The sequence below is a fragment of the Macaca nemestrina genome, chromosome 2, assembly GCF_043159975.1.
Source record: "Macaca nemestrina isolate mMacNem1 chromosome 2, mMacNem.hap1, whole genome shotgun sequence".
Lineage (NCBI taxonomy): Eukaryota > Metazoa > Chordata > Mammalia > Primates > Cercopithecidae > Macaca > Macaca nemestrina.
In genome coordinates, this window is record NC_092126.1 from 168203972 (window position 1) to 168223585 (window position 19614).

General features: G+C 37.7%; 1 long non-coding RNA gene across 1 annotated transcript in view; it reads right to left on the reverse strand.

Annotated features, from left to right (window-relative positions):
- Window positions 1–640: 640 nt before the first annotated feature.
- LOC139362058 (uncharacterized) overlaps window positions 641–19614 on the reverse strand; it is a 62865-nt gene continuing 43891 nt past the window's right edge. Inside the window, exons 2-3 of the long non-coding RNA XR_011620346.1 lie at window positions 12944–13013; window positions 641–850 (exon numbers count right to left, since the gene is read on the reverse strand). This is a non-coding gene — a long non-coding RNA (uncharacterized lncRNA). The remainder of the gene's footprint in view (window positions 851–12943; window positions 13014–19614) is intronic.

The window sequence follows — 19614 nt, forward strand, 5'->3', positions numbered from 1 at the left end:
CTCTCCATTTAATACATCCCTAGAGCACGCTTCAGCACTCAAAGGAGAATGTACCTGAATGAGTCAATGTTGAAGATGGTACACAAGGTCCCCCACTCTGAATCACCTAACAGTTTCTCTAGTCACCATGGGAGTCAAGAGAAGTCCTTTCTCATTTCACTTTCTTTCCTTGCCCAACCTGGTGTCGGAGTGACCTCTGTCAAGAGTCTCCTCAATAAGGAATTGGGAAGTGGTTATTATGGGAATGGAGATGGTAAGGACCAGATGATCAAAACGGGATTTCTACAAGTGCCATGGCAGGTTGGAGCAGTGGCATAAAAAGCAAAAAACATACATTTCCTGTCACTTTGAGTCTCAGCCTTCACACAGTACGAGTTCTCCATTGCTACAAGGCTGCAGAGTGCTCCAGCTAACATTCCCTTGCCAGTGTGAAGCCACTTCTACCTCTCCTCTCCCTTGCCTCAGGGTTTAGAAATGCTGAAGTTATGAGTAGAAGTTTTCCATTGCTTTGCCATTTTTCTTTTTTTTCCCCCAAAGAAAGAAAAATGTTAGTTTTCAGGGCAAGATAAAATGAAAAACAGTTTGGGTAAATCAGCCAGGCCAGCAAAGAATAGTTTTGGACCAGAAATTATTCCGGCTTTATGAAACGGAAATTAAACAAAAAAAAAAAGATGATGACTCCTTGGCCAGAATGAGATGTCTTTTTTTCAGTAGCAGGGGAATGTTCTGTAATACAGCAGAGGAGCCCTGAGCCGGGAGTTAGTTGAGAAGCATGGGTCTTATCCTGGCTATCAGTGGTTTCTGTGATCTTAGATAAGTTGTATCACCTCTCTTGCCTCAGACTCATCATCTAGAAAAGAAAACAATATGATCCTTGAGGTCTCTTCCATCTTAGACACACCATCTGTCTGTGAAGTATAAGAGTATAACGTCACGCTCATGGAGCTATTTAGATTATTTGGTGGATTACCCCCCCCAAGTCTCATCACAATATAGACATGCAGTTATAACAGAATGTTGGATGCATACTTCTAACTCTAAATCTTGCCTTTTCAAACCCTCAGTCTAAATGATTCCTAAGACTGGCATTAAATTTCCCCCAGCCAACTATGTGTTGGCGGCTCACAAATCAATTTTCTATACATTGTTTTATGTAACTTTTATCACCACCCTGTGAGGTATTATCTTTCCATTTTACAGATGAGAAAAAACATGAGCTCAAACAAGTGAAATACTCTATCTTCCACAGATGATAAGTGGCATAACTGGGACTCAGGTAAATATTTTGATTTTCATGTTAGTTCTCTTACGCTATGTCTTTGTGGTAATCCTGGTTAATGTGGAAAGAGCTATGAAGCCTTGGTTAAATAAAGTTTCAAGTTGAAATATTTTTGTCATCTGTTAACTGAGGCCCTGCCTATATCACTTCTAATAGAATGAATTAGCTGCCACTCATCCATATGAGACACTGACTGAGAAAGACCTAGAGACATTACTTTAATAATACCACCACATCAGATTATGGCAAATTATTCTTGTCCTCTTCTACTTCTCACCATTTGTGCATTACCCAAGCCCAAACCTCCAGGATCCTTTCACTTCTTTTATTTTATCTGCTATGTCTAACAGGTCACTACATCTTGTACTTTTTTTCCCTTGGAAATATGTTAAATCCATCTCTCCCACCTATACCACTGCCAATTCCCAGGGTCAGCTCAAATCACCCAATCTCCTTGACTCAAGCTCTCCTGTCACTAGTCCATTTAGAACCCACAAACAATTATTTTTCAGAATCATAACTTTATGCAACTCCTGTTCTTAAGAACGTTTCATCCATACCCACCATGACCCCTGACCTCCAAAATAGACTCTATATCATAGCATTAACATCTTTCCTCAATCAGCTTCCAACTTAAATGTTCTGGCCTTATCTCTTCATTCTTCCCAATGTTCACCTTATACTTAGTCTCCAGTTCCCTCAGGAGAGATGATATAAACTGAGAAGAATAAAATTAAATGGTCTAATTCTAGAATCATCAACATTTAAATGTTAATTGAAAGAAGAGGAATCAGTGGAACTGAGATAAAGCAGCCCCAGAGGTAAAAGGTCCTGCATTCATTAAACAACAATGTGTAAGGTCTTTTTCAGAAAAGATCTGAACATAGCTGCAATGTTCTTGGTAAGAAAACAGGAGCTTCAGAGGGCACAAAGAATAGAGAACAGGAGGAAATGGGCCCAAAAAAGGAAGGGGCTGAACTGAGCAGAAATGGGAGAGTCAGAACAGACAGCTCAGTACATCTCAGGGATAGTAAAGGAACAAAAGCACTGTGACTGGATCCCAGCTTAACACAAAAGTGTGGTTGCATTCTAACTACTTCCCATAATTAAATTATCCTCAACTGGTGATTCATTCATTCAACGAGTACTTTCTGTGTGCTTGGCATAAGAATAGGAAGTTCAGTTAAGCAATGTGACCCAGAAATCTAAAAGGAAAATGAAAAAACAGAAGAAAAGAGAAGTATGAAAAATTCCACAATCCTTCTATGAAGGAGCCTGTAACCCAGTGTTTGGGATTGTCAGTTGTTTGGGACTATTTTACGACTTTATCATAAAACAATGATGAATACAAACACAGGATTTGGGAGTAGATAGAGACCTGAGGGATCCAGGAAGTTTTCTTTTTATGGAAGATGTTGTGGAACTGATTTCGGAAGCTTTAGCTTCATTTCCTGGGTTTTGAAAGAGTTTGACTAGTTCACCTGTACTAAAGAAGGTAAGGAATGACATCCTATTACACTGACAGGGGGGCTGAGAATCATCATAACTGAGGTACTTAGGTTACTATAAATTTCTACTTTCAGACTTTCTTTCAACATATTCCATAAGAAGAAAACTTCCTGGATCTCTCAGGGCTCAAGCTACCCGAAAATCTGGTGTTTGCCTTTATGATTGTTCTATTTACTTGACAGTCCAAAAACACTGGGTCATAGGCTCCTTGAATATAAGGATTGTGGAATTTTTTAAACTTCTTCTCTTAGTCTGAAAGTATGGGCACATTTATAGCAACCTAAGTACCTCAATTATGATGGTTCTCAGCACCACCTGTCAGTGTAAAAGGATGTCAGTCCTTACCCTTCCTCACCTAGTCCTCTCCTCCCCTAGTGTCCAGGATGGTGCTGTGCAACCAGGATCCTTTGTCATTCTGGGCCTCTGCCTCTTTTCCTAATCATTAGTGCTCTGGACTTACCAATTCTACTCTATCTATAGGCCTATTGCACATCTGCTGATTTCCTCCTGTGATCTGGGAAACCTGACCTCCCTGGTGAATTCCGCAACCATCCCACTAACCTTGGAGTGAGATGGAGATGGGGCCAGAGGCTGCCTTCCTGTATGACATTTCATTGAATAGATGGAATGCACCCTTTTCTTCACTTCCCATAGCAGAGTAGAGCCCAGGCTGTGTCTTTTAATAGGACTTTATTGAAGTTCCTCATCGACAAAAGGGAATCACAACTCATAGGGTAACACAACTGCTTCTGGATGTGGTTGTACTCAGAGCTCAAGGGCCAGTCATTGCACACCCAAATATTCCTTAGATAGTTCCTGATGAGTTGTGAGGCTCCCTGCCTTCTAAGCCTTCCTGTGAGGTAGAGACCAGCATAACCTTATCACCAGAAACCGACTCAAGCATCTCTAGAATTCTGGTTCCAAGGGTCAGAAGGCTCAGAAAAATAAAAACCTAGACTTTGTGATATGTTTATGTCATATATTCCAAGATCTCGTTACCTCTCCAAAGGTCAGTGGCTTGCCAGGTTGATTGCCAATAGGAATAATGACCTTCCCTAAGAGAATTATCACCTTCTACTCTCTGGGGTGTGACCCTGTTCTCAGGTCCCAACAAGGTAACACATCAGTAAAGCTGATAATGATAATAATAGTAAATGGTTTTATTGTGCAAAGTGCAGGGTACTGTTCTGAGCACTTATGTTATTAATTAATCTTCAAGGATATCTCAAGAGGTGTGTACAATTATCCACCCCTTTTAAAGATGAAGAAATTGGGGCACAAAGTAGTCAAGTAACTTGCCCAAGATCACATAGCTTGTAAGTGGCAAAGTTGTACTCAAATCCAGGCAGTCTGATTCCAGAACCCATACTGTTACCCGGTGCATCATACTAGCTTACATCCAGGGGAAGTACTTTTCCTAAATTCTGAGTGGTTCATTTTTTTAAACTTGAGATTTAATTCACATACCTTATGATTAATCCATTTAAAATGTTTAGTTAAGAGGTTTTTGGTATATTTTCAAAGTTGTATGACCATCATCACAATCTAATTCTAAAATATTTTCATCACCCTCTCAAAAGCACTCATAACCATCAGCAGTTATTCTTCATTTATCCTCTGCCTCACATACCCCGTGGCAACTATCACTTTGTCTCTGTAGGTTTCCTTATTCTGGATATTTCATATAAATGGAAACATACACAATGTGGTCCTCTGGGATGGGCTTAATTCATATATCACAATATTTTCGAGATTCATCCATGTTGAGCAGATATCAGAACTTCATTATTTTTCACTGCTAAATTATATTCCACTGTATTGATATGCCACATTTTGTTTATCCATTCATCAGCAGGTGGACATGCTGATTGTTTCCACTTTCAGGTTGATATGATTAGGCTTTGTGTCTCCACCAAAATCTTATCTTGAATTATAATCTGAATTGTAATTCCCACATGTTAGGGGACAGACCCTGTGGGAGGTGATTGGATCATGAGGCATGGGGGAGAGGGTTCCCCCATGCTGTTCTTGTAATAGTGAGTGAGTTCTCACAAGATTTGATGGTTTTATAAGGGGCTCTTCCCCCTTTACTCTGCATTTCTCTTTCCTGCTGCCTTGTGAAGAAGGATGTGTTTGCTTCCCCTTCTGTCATGATTGTAAGTTTCCTGAGGCCTCCCAGCCATGCTAAACTGTGACTGTATTAAACCTCTTTCCTTTATAAATTACCTAGTCTCAGGTATTTATTTATAGCAGTGTGAAAACAAGCTAATACAGGGGTATTATGCATAACACTGCTGTGAACATTCATGTACAATGTTTTGTTTGGCTATACGTTTTTATTTTTCTTGAGTGTATATTAGAAGAATTATTGGTAACTCTGTGTTACCAACAATTACTGGTAACTGGGTTTATTTGTTTTAAATTGTTCAAAATATAGGTCAACAGGAGCACAATCTAATAAAATTTACACTGGTTCGCTATTATTATTTACTTTCTTAAAATAGTTCTTACAGTGAGAAGTAAAAAATTCCACATGCTGATCTTCTGTTAGCTTCTGGGACTCAGCTCAGTGACTCAGGAATCCAAGAACACATTCACACACACACCTACATTCACACACACACACTTTTATATATACACATATCCTGCCGTTTAAAGTGCAAAGTCAACTTTTCTATAATTGAAGGAAAATCGGGGATATAAAGTCTATGTACTAATAAGTAGACCCGGTAGTTTAACTATTTAGTCATGTGTTTCTTAGGCTTTATACTTGTGTTCCTCCCACATTAGATGGCTCATTCCTTTAATTTTCCCTTATCTTTGCATTCCTGTGGCACCAGTGCCACCCTGCAGCTTGAGGTCAGTGTTACTTTCCTCAAAGCCACCTGAACATGGCCCACGTTGGCTCCCTGCAATTCTGGTTGGCAAGCATTTCTTCCTCTGGAGATTTTCCTGAGGATTGAAAAATACAGGTTTGAAAATGGCCTACTGAACCTTCAGGTATTTTGTGCAAGGTAGGGAGAGTCTTGGAGAAAAACAAAGAATGAAAATTCCCCTCACAGCAATGATTTCCAGAGACAGGATATCAGTTTAAACATGATTCCCAAAGTCACAACCTCAAAATTTTTGAAGATTGTTGGGTGGATGCCATCTGATTTTGGTGATTTATCTGAATTTATCATCAAACAGGTTTTGGTTCTACATCTACGTTGAGCTGCTACCTCTTCTTTTCTTCTTTTCAGTCTGGTGACTGACCTCTCTCCCCAAATCTGCGAGTTCTAGGCTGTTCACATTAAGGATTTCTTTCCCAATAAAAATCTGCAAGAAATTTCTGGATGAGATAGAATGATGCTGCACCAATAAAAGACTAATAGTTCCCTGGTTGCTGGGTATATATTTTTTTATTTTAATTTTTAAAATTGACAAATAATAACGGTACATATTCACAGGGTGCATAGTAATGTTTTGATACATATAATATACGGTGATCAGAGCAAAGTGATTGGCATATGCATCATCTCAAATATTTATCATTTCCTTGTGTTGGAAACATTCCATTTCCTCCTTCTAGTTATTCAAAACTATGTATTATTGTTAACTACAGTCATCTTAAGGTAGCATGGAGCGCTAAAATCTGTTCCTCCTATTTCACTGTAATTTTGTATCCTTTAACAAATTTCTCCCCATTCCTCCTTTCCCACTATACTTCCCAGCCTCTAATATCCTCTGTTCTACTTTTTACTTCTGGGAGATCACGGTTTTTTTAGATTCTGCATATAAATGGGAACATACAGTGGTTAACTCTTTGTTCCTGTCTTATTTCACTTAACATAACATCTTTCAATTCCATCCATGTTGCCATGAATGACAGGATTTCACTCTTTATTATGGCCTAATAGAATTCCATTGTATATATGTGTCACATTTTCTTTATCCATTCATATGTTATTGGACACCTGGACTGATTCCATATCTTGACTATCGTGAATAGTATTGCAATAAACATGGGGGTGCAGATATTTCTGACAGAATGATTTCCTTTCCTTTGGATAAATTCCCAGTAGTAGAATTGCTGGATTATGTGGTCATTCTATTTGTAGTTTTTTGAGTAACCTCCATACTGTTCTCCATAGTAGCTGTACTAGTTTACATTCCCACCAACAGTGTTATAAAAATACTCTTTTCTTCACATCCTTACCAGCATTGGTTCTTGTTGTTGTTGTCTGTTTGGAAATAGCCATCCTAACCGAGGTGAGATGATATCTCATTGTGGTTTTGATTTGCATGTCCTTGATGATTAATGATGTTGAGCATTTAAAAATATATTTCTTATCCATTCGTATGTCTTCTTTTGGGAAATATCTATTCAGATCATTTGCCCATTTTAAAATCAGGTTTTTTTTACTGTTGAGATTTTGAGTTACTTGTCTATTCTAGATACTAATCCCCCACTGGATGAGTAGTTTGCATATATTTCCTCCTACTCTATAGGTCATCTTTTCACTCCTTTGATTATTTCCTTTGCTGTGCAAAAGCTTTTTAGTTTGATATAATCCTACCTTATTTTTGCTTTTTTTGCCTGTGCTTTTAAGATCTTATTCATGCAATATTTTCCCACACCAATATCCTGAAGCATTTCCCCTATATTTTCTTCTAGTATCATTCTATTTCTTCTAGTATATTTTCTTCCTTTTATCACTTCAGGTCTTACATTTCAGCCTTTGATCCAACTTGAGTTGATTTTTGTTTAGGGTGAGAGGTAGAGATCTAGTTTTATTCTTCTTGCATATGGATATCCAGTTTTCCCAGCATCATTTATTAAACAGACTATCCTTTCCCCAATGAGAATTCTTGGCACCTTTGTAAAAAATCAATTGGTTGAAAATATGTGGATTTCTGAGTTCTCTATTCTGTTCTATTGGTCTATGCGTCTGTTTTATGGCAGTATCCTGCTATTTTGGTTACTACACCTTTGCAGTACATTTTGAGGTCTTTGTTATTTTTGCTCAGGATTGCTTTGGCTCTTTGGGGTCTTTTGTAATTTCCTACAAATTTTATAATTTTTTTCTATTTCTGTGAGGAATGTCATTGGTATCTTGATAGAGATTGGCTGGAGTCTATAGATAGCTTTGGGTAGTATTGTCATTTTAACAATATTAATTCTTCCAACTGTAAGCATGGGATGCTTTTTCCATTTGTTTTGTATTCTCTTTAATTTCCTTTATCTGTATGAGTCTGTTTTCATACTGTTGATAAAAACATACCTGAGACTGAGTAACTTATAAAGAAAAAGAAGTTTAATGGACTCACAGTTCCATGTGGCTGGGGAAGCCTCACAATCATGGCTGAAGGTGAAAGGCATGTCTTACATGGTGGCAGGCAAGAGAGAAAATGAGAATCAAGTGCAAGGGGTTTCCCTTTATAAAACCATCAGATCTCATGAGACTTATTCACTACCATGAGAACAATACGGGGGAAACTGACCCTATAATTTAATTATCTCCCACCAGCTCCCTCCCACAACATATGAGAATTATGGGAACTACAATTCAAGAGGAAATTTGGGTGGTGACACAGCCAAACCATCTGACATCACTGTTTTTGTAGTTTTCCTTGTAGAGGTCTTTCACTTCCTTGGTTACATTTATTGTTGGGTACTTGTTTTTTTTTTTTTTTTTTTTTTTGGTAGCTATTATAAATTGAATTACCTTCTTGATTTATTATTGATTGTTGTTCATGTATAGAAGCACTACTGATTTATACATGTTAATTGTGTGTTCTGCAACTTCACTGAATGTGTTTATCAGTCCTAAGAACTTTTTGGTAAAGCCTTTAGTTTTTTCTATATGTAAGATCATCTCATCTGCAAACAGGAAGAGTTTGACTCCCCCTTTCCAATTTGAATGTCCCTTATTTCTTTATTTTGCCTAAATGTGCTGGCTAGCCCTTCCAGTTTTATGCTGAATAGGCGTAATGAGAGTAGGCATCCTTACCTTGTTCTAGTTCCTAGAGAAAAGCTTTCCCTTTCAGTAAGATGTTAGCTGTGGCTTTGTCATATATGGCCTTTATTGTGTTGAGGTACTTACCTTCTATACCTAATTTATTGAGAGTTTTTTGTTTGTTTGTTTTTTGAGACAGAGTTTTGCTCTTTCACCCAGGCTGGAGTGCAGTGGCATGACCTCGGCTCACTGCAACCTCCGCCTTCCACTTTCAAGCTATTCTCCTGCCTCAGCCTCCCTAGTAGCTGGGATTACAGGTGTCTGGCACCATGCCCGGCTAATTTTTGTATCTTTAGTGGAGACAGGGTTTTACCATGTAGGCCAGGCTGGTCTCGAACTCCTGACCTCGTGATCCACCCACCTCAACCTCCCAAAGTGTTGGGATTACAGGCATGAGCCACCGTGCCCTACCTATTGAGAGTTTTTATCATGAATTTTGTAATACTGAATTTTATAAAATACTTTTTCTGCCTCTATTGAAATGATCACATGGTTTTTGTCCTTCATTCTATTGATGAGATATATAGCATTTATTGATTTACATATATTGACTATCTTTGAATTCCTGGGATACATCTCATTTGGACATGGTTTATCATCTTTTTGATGTGTTGTGGATTCAGTTTGCTAGTATTTGGTTGTGAAGATTTTTGTGTCTATGTTCATCAAAGATATTGGCCTGTAGTTTTCTTTTAAGGTTGGGTACTTGCTTGGTTTTGGTATCAGGGTTATGCTGGCCTCATAGAATGAGTTAAGAAAAATTCACTCTGCTTTAATTTTTTTGGAATAGTTTGAGAAACATTGGTATTAAACATTTAATAGAATTCAATAGTAAATATTGCTTTTTGCTTATTTTACTTTTTTTTTTTTTTTTTTTGAGACGGAGTCTTGCTCAGTCTCCCAGGCGGGAGTGCAGTGGCACGATCTCGGCTCACTGCAAGCTCCACCTCCTGGGTTCGCGCCATTCTCCTGTCTCAGCCTCCTGAGTAGCTGGGACTACAGGTGCCCGCCACTATGCCTGGCTAATTTTTTTTTTTTTTTTGTATTTTTAGTAGAGATGGGGTTTCTCCATGTTAGCCAGGATGGTCTCAATCCCCTGACCTCGTGATCCACCCACCTCGGCCTCCCAAAGTGCTGGGATTACAAGTGTAAGCCACCGTGCCCAGCCACTTATTTGACTTCTTTACCCACTTCTTAGCCTGCTTCTCTCTTGGATTCTTCACACCTGCTGCCTGCCTGCCTGAATATGTGGTTATGATTCATTTAATTTACTAGCCATCATTATGCTCTGCCCTTCTTTTCTGGTATTGAGGGTCCAGTCTCCTTCATCTCCTTCATCACTCAACTGCTGATGGTCTATTGTCATGTAGAAACATCACTACCCTTGTGGTCTGTTCACCATCCTGTGGGCTGTCCCCTGCTCTCCTTGTTCAAATATCCTCCTTTATCCTCTGGCTCTACTGCTGTTGATGGTGCCAGCATGACCTAGAACATTTACTCCTATTTTATCAAGTATCTGACCTCTGCTCTGCATTAAAAGATACTTGACCAAGATGAATTCAATTCTATTCCTTTTTCTATTCTGTTTCCACTTCAATAAAATCCATATAGGTTACCACAAAAAAAGAAAAAAGAGACAGAAAAGAAAATAGCAAAGGAATATCACAGGCAGCATTTTAAGGTGATTCAAAAATTTTCAGTGAATGTGTAATGAACCATCGTTTGATTAAAAAGATACTGTTTCTCTAAGTCTAGCATGACTTAAATTCACGGAATTAAATAAATTTGAATACTATTTTTAAAAGGGAAACATCCAAGGGAAAATAGAAGAAAAATAATTTAAAGCCTATGATTGCCTAACACTTTAATATTAATAGACTGATTCTGAAAGCATTAGCAAACCTAGTTTTACATATGAGGTAGTATCAGATGTACTATCAGATAAAGAATTGGAATGAGACATTTACTCCATTTTGTTCAACATAGCTGCCCGATCTAGACGTTAAACTCATAATGAATTCCATTGGGTTTCAAAATTAGATTGATTAGTCAAGTATTTTGACAATTATAAAATATAGTAACTAAGATTCCTTTATGTGCCAAGAACTGTGTTGAAAGTTTCACATGAATTTCCTGATTTAATTCTAACAATAACCATATGAGGTGGGTATTGTTTTTATCACCATTTTAAAGACAGAAATGCTGTTGCCTGGACAAATTAATTTCCTCTCTCAAGGCCACTCATCTGTTAAAAACTAGATTTGCGATTCCTGCACAGGCTACCTGACTCCAGAATCAGTGCAATTAACCACTAAGTGCAACAGTGAGAGAATTCTTTTTTTGTTTGTTTGTTTTTGAGACAGGGTTTTGCTCTTGTTGCCCAAGCCAGAGTACAATGGTGCGATCTTGGCTCGCCGCAACCTCTGCCTCCCAGGTTCAAGCAATTCTCCCGCCTCAGCCTCCCAAGTAGCTCAGATTATAGGCATGTGCCACTACACTCGGCTAATTTTATATTTTTGGTAGAGATGTGGTTTCTCCATGTTGGTCAGGTTGGTCTTGAACTCCCAACCTTAGGTGATCTGTCTGCCTTGGCCTCCCAAAGTGTTGGGATTACAGACATGAGCCACAGTGCCTGGCCCAAGAATTCTTTGATTGTTCCTTTTTATTCTTCATGTTCCTATGCTATGTGTTCTGACCTTAACATGAAGGAAAACTACCTTTTTGATTTATTTGGGCTATGCTGCTTATGTCAATGGAGGGAGCAAAAGGTTAGATCAGTGAGCATGTTCTTAAAATAAATAAAATGTCTTTTCCCAAGATATTTATTCCTCAGTACCTGAAGTGGCTATTAGTACTGGAGGACAAAAAGCAAGTTACATGTACATTTTTCTAGTCTTCAGAAGGAATTCATCACTCAGAATGTTCACAAGCTATAATGTGGCCACTGCAAAATGTATCATATTAAAATAACACTTCTCAGCACGCTTCATGATAACTATCACATGTTTAGTACACATGTTTAGTGTAATTTTTCTTCAGTTGAATTACCCATAGTAGGCACTCTCTTTCCTTTGATAGTTTTGGAATAGCATCTTTATCTAGTCTGACTTCCTCGTCTTTCCTTTTCCTGTTTTACCTTTACATAATCTTGCTCATCTGTCTCTCAGACTCCACCCAGCCCTCACTCTCACTATGTTTTCTCAGCATTCGTTTCCCCTGCATACTTTTTAGGCTAAACACATTTTCTTTCATGCCTTCTTTTCTTCTGAATCTATTCTCAGCATAAATTCAACAAATGGTTGGATTCAACTATCTTAAAAAGAAATCCATTTTGTTCTAAAATCTACTTTTTAAGTGAATTAAACTGTAATTTTTTTCCTTGTCAAATTCTGACCTCTCTGCTCACATGTTCCACTAATAGGTCCTTATGGTTTTGTTACCTGCATCTCCCTCTGTTTATCATGTTCACATAAAGCCCCTTTCACCCATTCCTGAGTGTCTAAGCCATCCCATCTTTGGCAGTAGGCCCATCTGTATTCCAGCTGCCTTGTCCATCTAAGACTGTTATAGCCATTTCCATTTATGTCTGTCCCTGCAGCCATCTTGTACATTTTCCCTAAATGGTGCTCCCAGCCCAGCTGACCTTTTTTTCCTAGTTGCCCACTTTCCCTTGTCTTCTAGAAAAGAACACTGACAGATGAGATCCATTTACAGTCCCTCCACGTTTTCTCTGCAGATCACAGGCATGATGTGTTTCAGAACATTCAAGGGATACAGAGTAGCTGTTGGACGTGGCTGCCCGAAGAGGACCATGTGCCTGACATAAATCTAAAGGAAAGGGTCCTGATTCTTGATCTCTTGCCCCTTTCTTTCAGACTTTATATTAACACTGAACGCCTTTTTTCAATGTATTGCTCTGACACTGAATCAATGTATACAATAACCTGAAACTTCTACATGTTAAAACTCACTATTAAGTTATGTGTGCAAAGGTAAGCTATTTTTAAAAGAAGGATTAATACTTTCCTTGCTGATAGTCATGCCAATAATTATGTTGCAAAGCATTCTTCTATTAAGTCAATTTCTTTGTATAATGCATTTAGAAGGATTAGAATGAAAAGATTTGGTCAAGTTCGGTATCCACTGCAGCCATTACCAGTGGTTTGTGACCTGCCCACACCAGCATCTCCAGGGACACAGTGGATTTCAGCTGCTGCATCACCAACCTGTTGCCAAGGAAACAAGAGAGGGCAAAAAAATCCTCAATGACATTCACTTTCAAGGCAGTCAAGATACCCCTGAAAAGGATTTCAGTAGTGCTATGAAGGAAGCTGAAATAGGCTTCTAATTATAAATTCTAAGCTATCTCCTCTTATATCAAGTATGCTGTTTGCTTAGATTTCAATCTTTCAGTCATTCTCTATTTACCAAGTCATATACTCCAGACTTCAGAATAGCAAGTATATTTCCTAAAGAAAGGAAGAAGCAAAGGGAGAAAAGAGAGAGAAGCTAGGGGGCAAACAGGTAATAGTAAAGCAGTTAAATGGTATAAGACACACTTACAAAGCAAGTGAAGTTGTAAGTCCTCACCAAAGTAGGGCTGGCATAAATTTCTCTATATTTTTAGGATTTTAAATGCATTCATAAGTATATTTGTGTAAAAGCAGTTGAGAAATTTTATACACGTTTATGCCCATATTAGAAAGTGTAAACCCGGTCCAGTATTTTGAGTTTTTGACTTTTATTCAGGTACAAAATACACAGGGCAGAATGTTTATGTTACTGCTTTGTATGAGAGGCATCCCCTTCTCTTCCCAATATACAGAAAACAGTATATTTAACTTATTAGTTTCATTAATGCTTGTAACTTTCAATGTTTGGGGACATATATATAATTGTGTAGAAGAGTGTGTAGATATGTAACATACATCTTTGTGAAGACATTGATGAATTCATCACTGTGTAAGCTAGTGGATATTGATGTCCTGCCCAGATACCCACACTGGCCCCTTTTTAATGTTCTCTCCTGGGCTTCTGGTCAGCTTCGTTCTCTCCAGCAGCACTTACCCATGCCTACCAACTTCCTGACCTCAGGCGCTTGTCCTTGTAGAATTTGACTCTCAAATTCATGGGGCTCAGAATAATGTTCTTTGAAGGTAGTAGCTATGAAATGCCCTACACTAGTGCTTCTTAACCTTTCACTTACATACGAATCATTTAGATTCTGATTCAGTAGTTCTGGGTTTCCCATAATCTCCCAGGTGATGCTGTAGATGATGGTTCAAGATAGTAGACCATAAATTTCCTGAAGATAGCAGCTGATTCTGGTTGATGTCTAATACAATGACTGCCAAGATGAATGTACTTAATACATCTCTTCTGAATGAAGTTAACCTTATTATACCTCCAGACCCCATCTCACTCTCATTGCTACCCTTGGAAAGGGGTGGAAAGCTTTCACACTTTGAGAAATTCATGGTCCAATAGCACTCTGGATGTACCTCTTGTGGTAGAATCTGGCTAACTGATTACCACATCCATCCTCTTTCTGAGTAAAGAGCATAACTACACTTCCTGGCTTCTCTTTCAGTATGATGTGGCCATATGATGGAGTTACAGCCAATGGGACGTGAGTACAAGTGATGTGTGTACATCTATTTCCTCTTCTGTTTCTAACCACTACACCCAGGAGTAGAATAGCCTAAAAGAGGGAAGGATCCTGGATCCCTGAACTCTGTCTTGGAGAAAATTTACACACTGATATATCATCCATTTTAAAGTATGAAATATTATGAATGAGAAATATTTGCTATCATATTTGAACCATTATGTGATTTTTTGGTTACAGCAGCTAAAATTAGCTTAAATTGTGTATCTTTCTTATAGATTTTACATTTTATTGTAACTGTTTCTCACATTGAAATGTGAGCTTTCAAAGGGACTTAAATTTTTTATCATCCTATACATATTACAATGACTGATTACAGTAGGAGATCAAATTTCCTTTAGTAATTAGTAAATAAAGACGATGTTTTTATTTCATCATTCACCTTTCAATTTATAGAGCACCTGCTGTAAATATCATTTTACTCTCTTGTTCCATAAAAAAGAGAACTGGAGAAAGAATAAAGCTAATTTAATTATGCTTAGACTTTAGTTTCTTTCTTTGGGGCATATATGGTAATGAGTGGGGGAGAGGGAAAGATATGCTTCAAGGGTGTCTTTAGCTTTATTCTGTGGTTATGTGTGACCTTTCCATGACAGATTTGATGTCCATGAGAAATATGATTGTACTGAATGAAATAGGGGTGAGAAAAAGGGTGTAGAGAGTGGAGGAGAAACTTCAGTGAAGGTGAATGGGCACTGAGCACGATGAAATAGAAAATTATCAGGTAGATTAAGGCATTAAAGGGAAAAACATGTGAATACATATATAGGAATCATATATTATATGTTGCAATAGCTGGCTATACAATCTACCTTCTATATAGGCTTAGTCTTGTGTGGCACTGTGTTAGACTTTCCATACATTATTCATAATCTTTATAACAATTTTCATAAAGTATTATCTTCATTTTACAGTCCAGAAATTAAGTCTCAGAGAGGATAGAAGAACTATCTGATGATTTGAACTCACATTCATCTGGTTTTGAAGCTCAGTTTTTTCCTGTTTCATTACATAGTGCAAAAAATGTGTTTAGGGAGACTTTGTGATGAAATATTTAAAACACAATTATCCTGAAAAATCCAGGCCTTGTGGTTGTTGTAGGTACTCTGTGGAACTTTATAAGCAAGCATACTAGAGAACTACATTGCTTGGATTACCTGCTTCTATGAGAGGCAGTCACACTGGATGTGTGAAATTCTTTGGGAATGGATGGAGGAGTAAGGGGCACTGTTTGGGAATCATCATATGCTTGCTGAAACAGAGGCAGAAATAACATTATTTGTTTTTTTTACCAGTAAGGGAGGAGAGGGCTGTGATGGACATTATGACATCAAAACTTAGACGAGGTATTAAGAAGCAAAACCTTAGGTTTCTTGACTTCTAAACCCCTGCCTTTCCAAAGGACTAGCCCTTCCTACACTTGGAGATGTGGGTCAGATACTTGCATGGCCTGTGTGAAGAAGTGGCTTAATGGCCATTTTATATTCCTTTAAATGTTAAACTCTTTTACAGTATACTCCTTTGAAACTACAATCTGGGTACAGGTTCCTCAGTGCATTTTCTAATAGATCTAACTGTATATATTTTTATAAGGAAACTCAATGGATCCCAAATTCTGAATCTAGCTTCATTATGTTATTTTATAATTTTATTTTCTACATAATCCATTTGGAAATAGTTCGTTCCTGAGTCCACCATGAATTTCCCTTGTATTTTTCAATAGCCATTGCAGGTCTCATTCTGAAATGTAATCTAATGAGTTCTTTAAGTAATATTCTTTCCCTCTTTCCAATTGCAACATTATTCCTACTTCACATAACACTATTATATTTGTATAATTCCCAAAATGCTTGGTGTATGTGAATCTTGTTGGCTTCATTGAATTGTAGGAGCTGGAAACATGTCTTGGTACTAGATGTAAACTTCTTAAGGGCAGAGCTTTTACTTCTATAAATTCCTGTAGCTCTAGAGTACTTGTGCATGTACTAATTACATAAAAATATTTGGCTAAATGAATTTTACTTCTTTTGCAGTCTCATATTGCTTGGTACAATGCTAGGTCCATAGCAAAGTATCTACACAACTGTAATCCCCATATACACAGAGTCTTAATTTTTCTTTGCTGTGCCCTAGCTCTTAGCACAGTGAATGGCCCATAGAAGGCACCCAATAAATACAAGTTGAGTAAATGAATAGATGTTATGAATATTTATTGCATGGTTTCCCTGCATTCCCTTTCCATTCCTCTATAGCTACAAAGGAAATCTCATAGATCAAAGCTTCTCCATTTCTAGTGTGCATACAAATCGCCTGGGGAGCTTGATAAAACACAGATTCTGTCTTAGTAGATGTAGAATGAGTCTGGATTTCATAAGTGTGGGCAAGGCATCTCTAACTAGATCCCAGGTGATGCCCCAGGAGTCTACAGATCACATTTTCAGTAGCAAGGATATCAACAAGCTCCCAAAAGATGCAGCCTTCCACATTTAAGTTGAACACTATCACTGAAATTCAGCACATGTATTTCATAAAATATGTTTAAAGATCCTTACTTTTCAGCCTCTTGGGAAAGAGACTCTGGGGCACTAAATATGAATGCACCAAGATGAGAATTATACAGTTATTGAAATATCACCATCAACAACCAGTCATCCAGATCTGCTACATAAGTATCGATCAAATTTAATTCTCCTCAGTGTTAGGCTGATGAAAATATAGCCATAAATGTAAGGGGAAAGCCCAGAGAGGCTGACATTTGAAGACTAACTAATGATGTTGCCACAAATTTTATGTGTATGACAAAGAAACGGTAACATTGCTGGGAGAAATTATACAGGAAGATTATCAATGAGAATGAAGATTTCTAGCTATTGAAAAAGGAAAGAAAAAAATCTTCCAGTGCTGTGTGAGAGATCAGCTCAGCTCATTATTCATTTTTGAATTTGTCTTACTCCTGATACCAAAGAATGTCAAACTAATTGAATTGAGTTAAAGTCTTGGAACCAAGAAGAATTTGAATGTAAATGTTTAGCCATAATTGTGCTACAGAGTAGATAACAACTTAAAAATATATCTTGTTTTTTAGATACTTTATTTCAGGTGCAAATGTCTATAATTTACCACACCCAGCACTTAAAGAAGTGTATTTATTAGCTGTCATTTGATGACCTCTTATCTCCTCTCATAAAACAATCTTTTACAATTAGGGCTGCTGTCTATCCTCTAAATATTTTTAAATGCAAGTTGGCAAGCTCCATGGTATGCAAGGTAAGGTAGAGAATAATAGGTTCTGCTGGTTATTAAGCAGTGCTATGTTGTAGTCAAAAGTCAAAGGGCTCAATTCGGTCATAAAAGGAGCTGATTTTTTATTTGTTGTTATTGCAGTAGAAACCATAGTAGTCATCATTATTGCTACTATTCTGTAGAAAGACATTCATTTGAGAAGCTCTGAGTACATTTTCAGAATGTGCAATCAAATTTACTTCACTCATTTGTACATATCATAGAATATTTTGAATCTATTCAGGTAATGCCTTGATATTGAGTCTCATGCATGCAACTTTACACCATGCCCAAGATGTAAATATATCAAGACCATGTCGGAACAGAGTTTAATGGATAGTTGAGTAGAATAGATCTTAGGAGGTGATATAAATTAGATATGTCAGCCCCATTTTCCTCTCATATTTTTTGTCTCTGGCCCTAAATCTCTTTCTGGTCTTGATCATCCCAAACTTCACTCTCCCATTAATGAAACTTGAGCTATGGGAGAGAGATTATGGATAAAAAGAAGCAAAGACAGCATTAGTGTATTAGAAGAGATGCTGGCAAAAGGAAAAGTGCAGGTGAGGGGGAAAGCAAAAGGTAGGGAAATTTAAGGTTTGAGAGAAGGATATCTCGACCTTGAAGAATAAGGGTAGGGGAAAGAAAGTAATCTGGATAAGGAAAGAAATAAAGCCAGTTTTAGTGTATTCCAAAAATCTCAAGACAGATTAAGACTTATTAAAAAACACACACACAATAGCAACTTTTATTCTCTTCCACTCACTTTAACTTCAAAAACAAGTTCCGTGGAGATTTTGGTTATTGGATTAGTCATTATCCTAGACACTACTCGTATTGTAATTCTTGACAATTTCAATATCTATGTAGACAATCCTTCCAAATCCTTCACCCCCATGCCTTGACCATTTTTCAGTCTTAAGCCTCTTCCTTTTAGACTGTCATCATCATCTCTCCAGCTCATACTGCTAGAACCATGACTGCAAGGTTCCTTGGATATCACCAGATCATGTGACTTCATCACTGCCTTTTACCTCTGTCAAGTCAATAGTTGCCTCCTTATACAGCTTAATTCCGTTGTCTATTGTTAGAATACATTCATACACTAGCAGGCATTCTTCATTCCCTTTTCCCTCTCTTTCTTTGTAATACTAGTAATTTAACAAAACTTCATCTCTGGTTAATTCTAACTCTGCACTTACTCTTTATCTGCACTCCTGAGGTGAATAGAGAAAAATACACAAAAGCTTCATTATCATTCTCAAACAGCCCCTATTTCCCTGATCTGTTTATTCTTTCACTCTCCAAGATGGTCATTTCATTACTTTTTCTCTATCTAAAACTTCTGTCACCTCCTATCCAATCTTCCATCTCATCTCATGACTTTGCTTCCCTATTCACTGAGAAAATAGAAATAATCAGAAGAGAACTTCCATAAGCTTGCATCACTGTGTTTAAGTAACCTACTAAAACCTGTGCCCACAAACGCTGCCTTTCTTTTCGTAACTGTGGTCCGTATTCCTAAGATTAACCTTCCACTTGTACTTTAGATACACCATTTTCTTCTCTAATGCAAGATCTCATTTTTCCTTGCTATTAAATTATTCCTACCAGCTTAGAAAAATGATGATATTCCTTCAATTAAAAAAACAACAACAAAAATTTCTTGGCCTTGCTTCTCTCTCTAGCTACCTTCCTCTCTTAAATTCATTCCAAGTAAAATTAGTTTTCTTATAAAAGAGACCCCAGAGAGCTTCCTTGCTCCTCTACTATGTGAGGTCACAGAGGGAAGGCAGCTGACTCTGAACCAGAAGAGGGTCCTCACCAGACACCAAATCTGCCAGTGCCTAGATCTTGGACTTCCCAGCCTCCAGAAC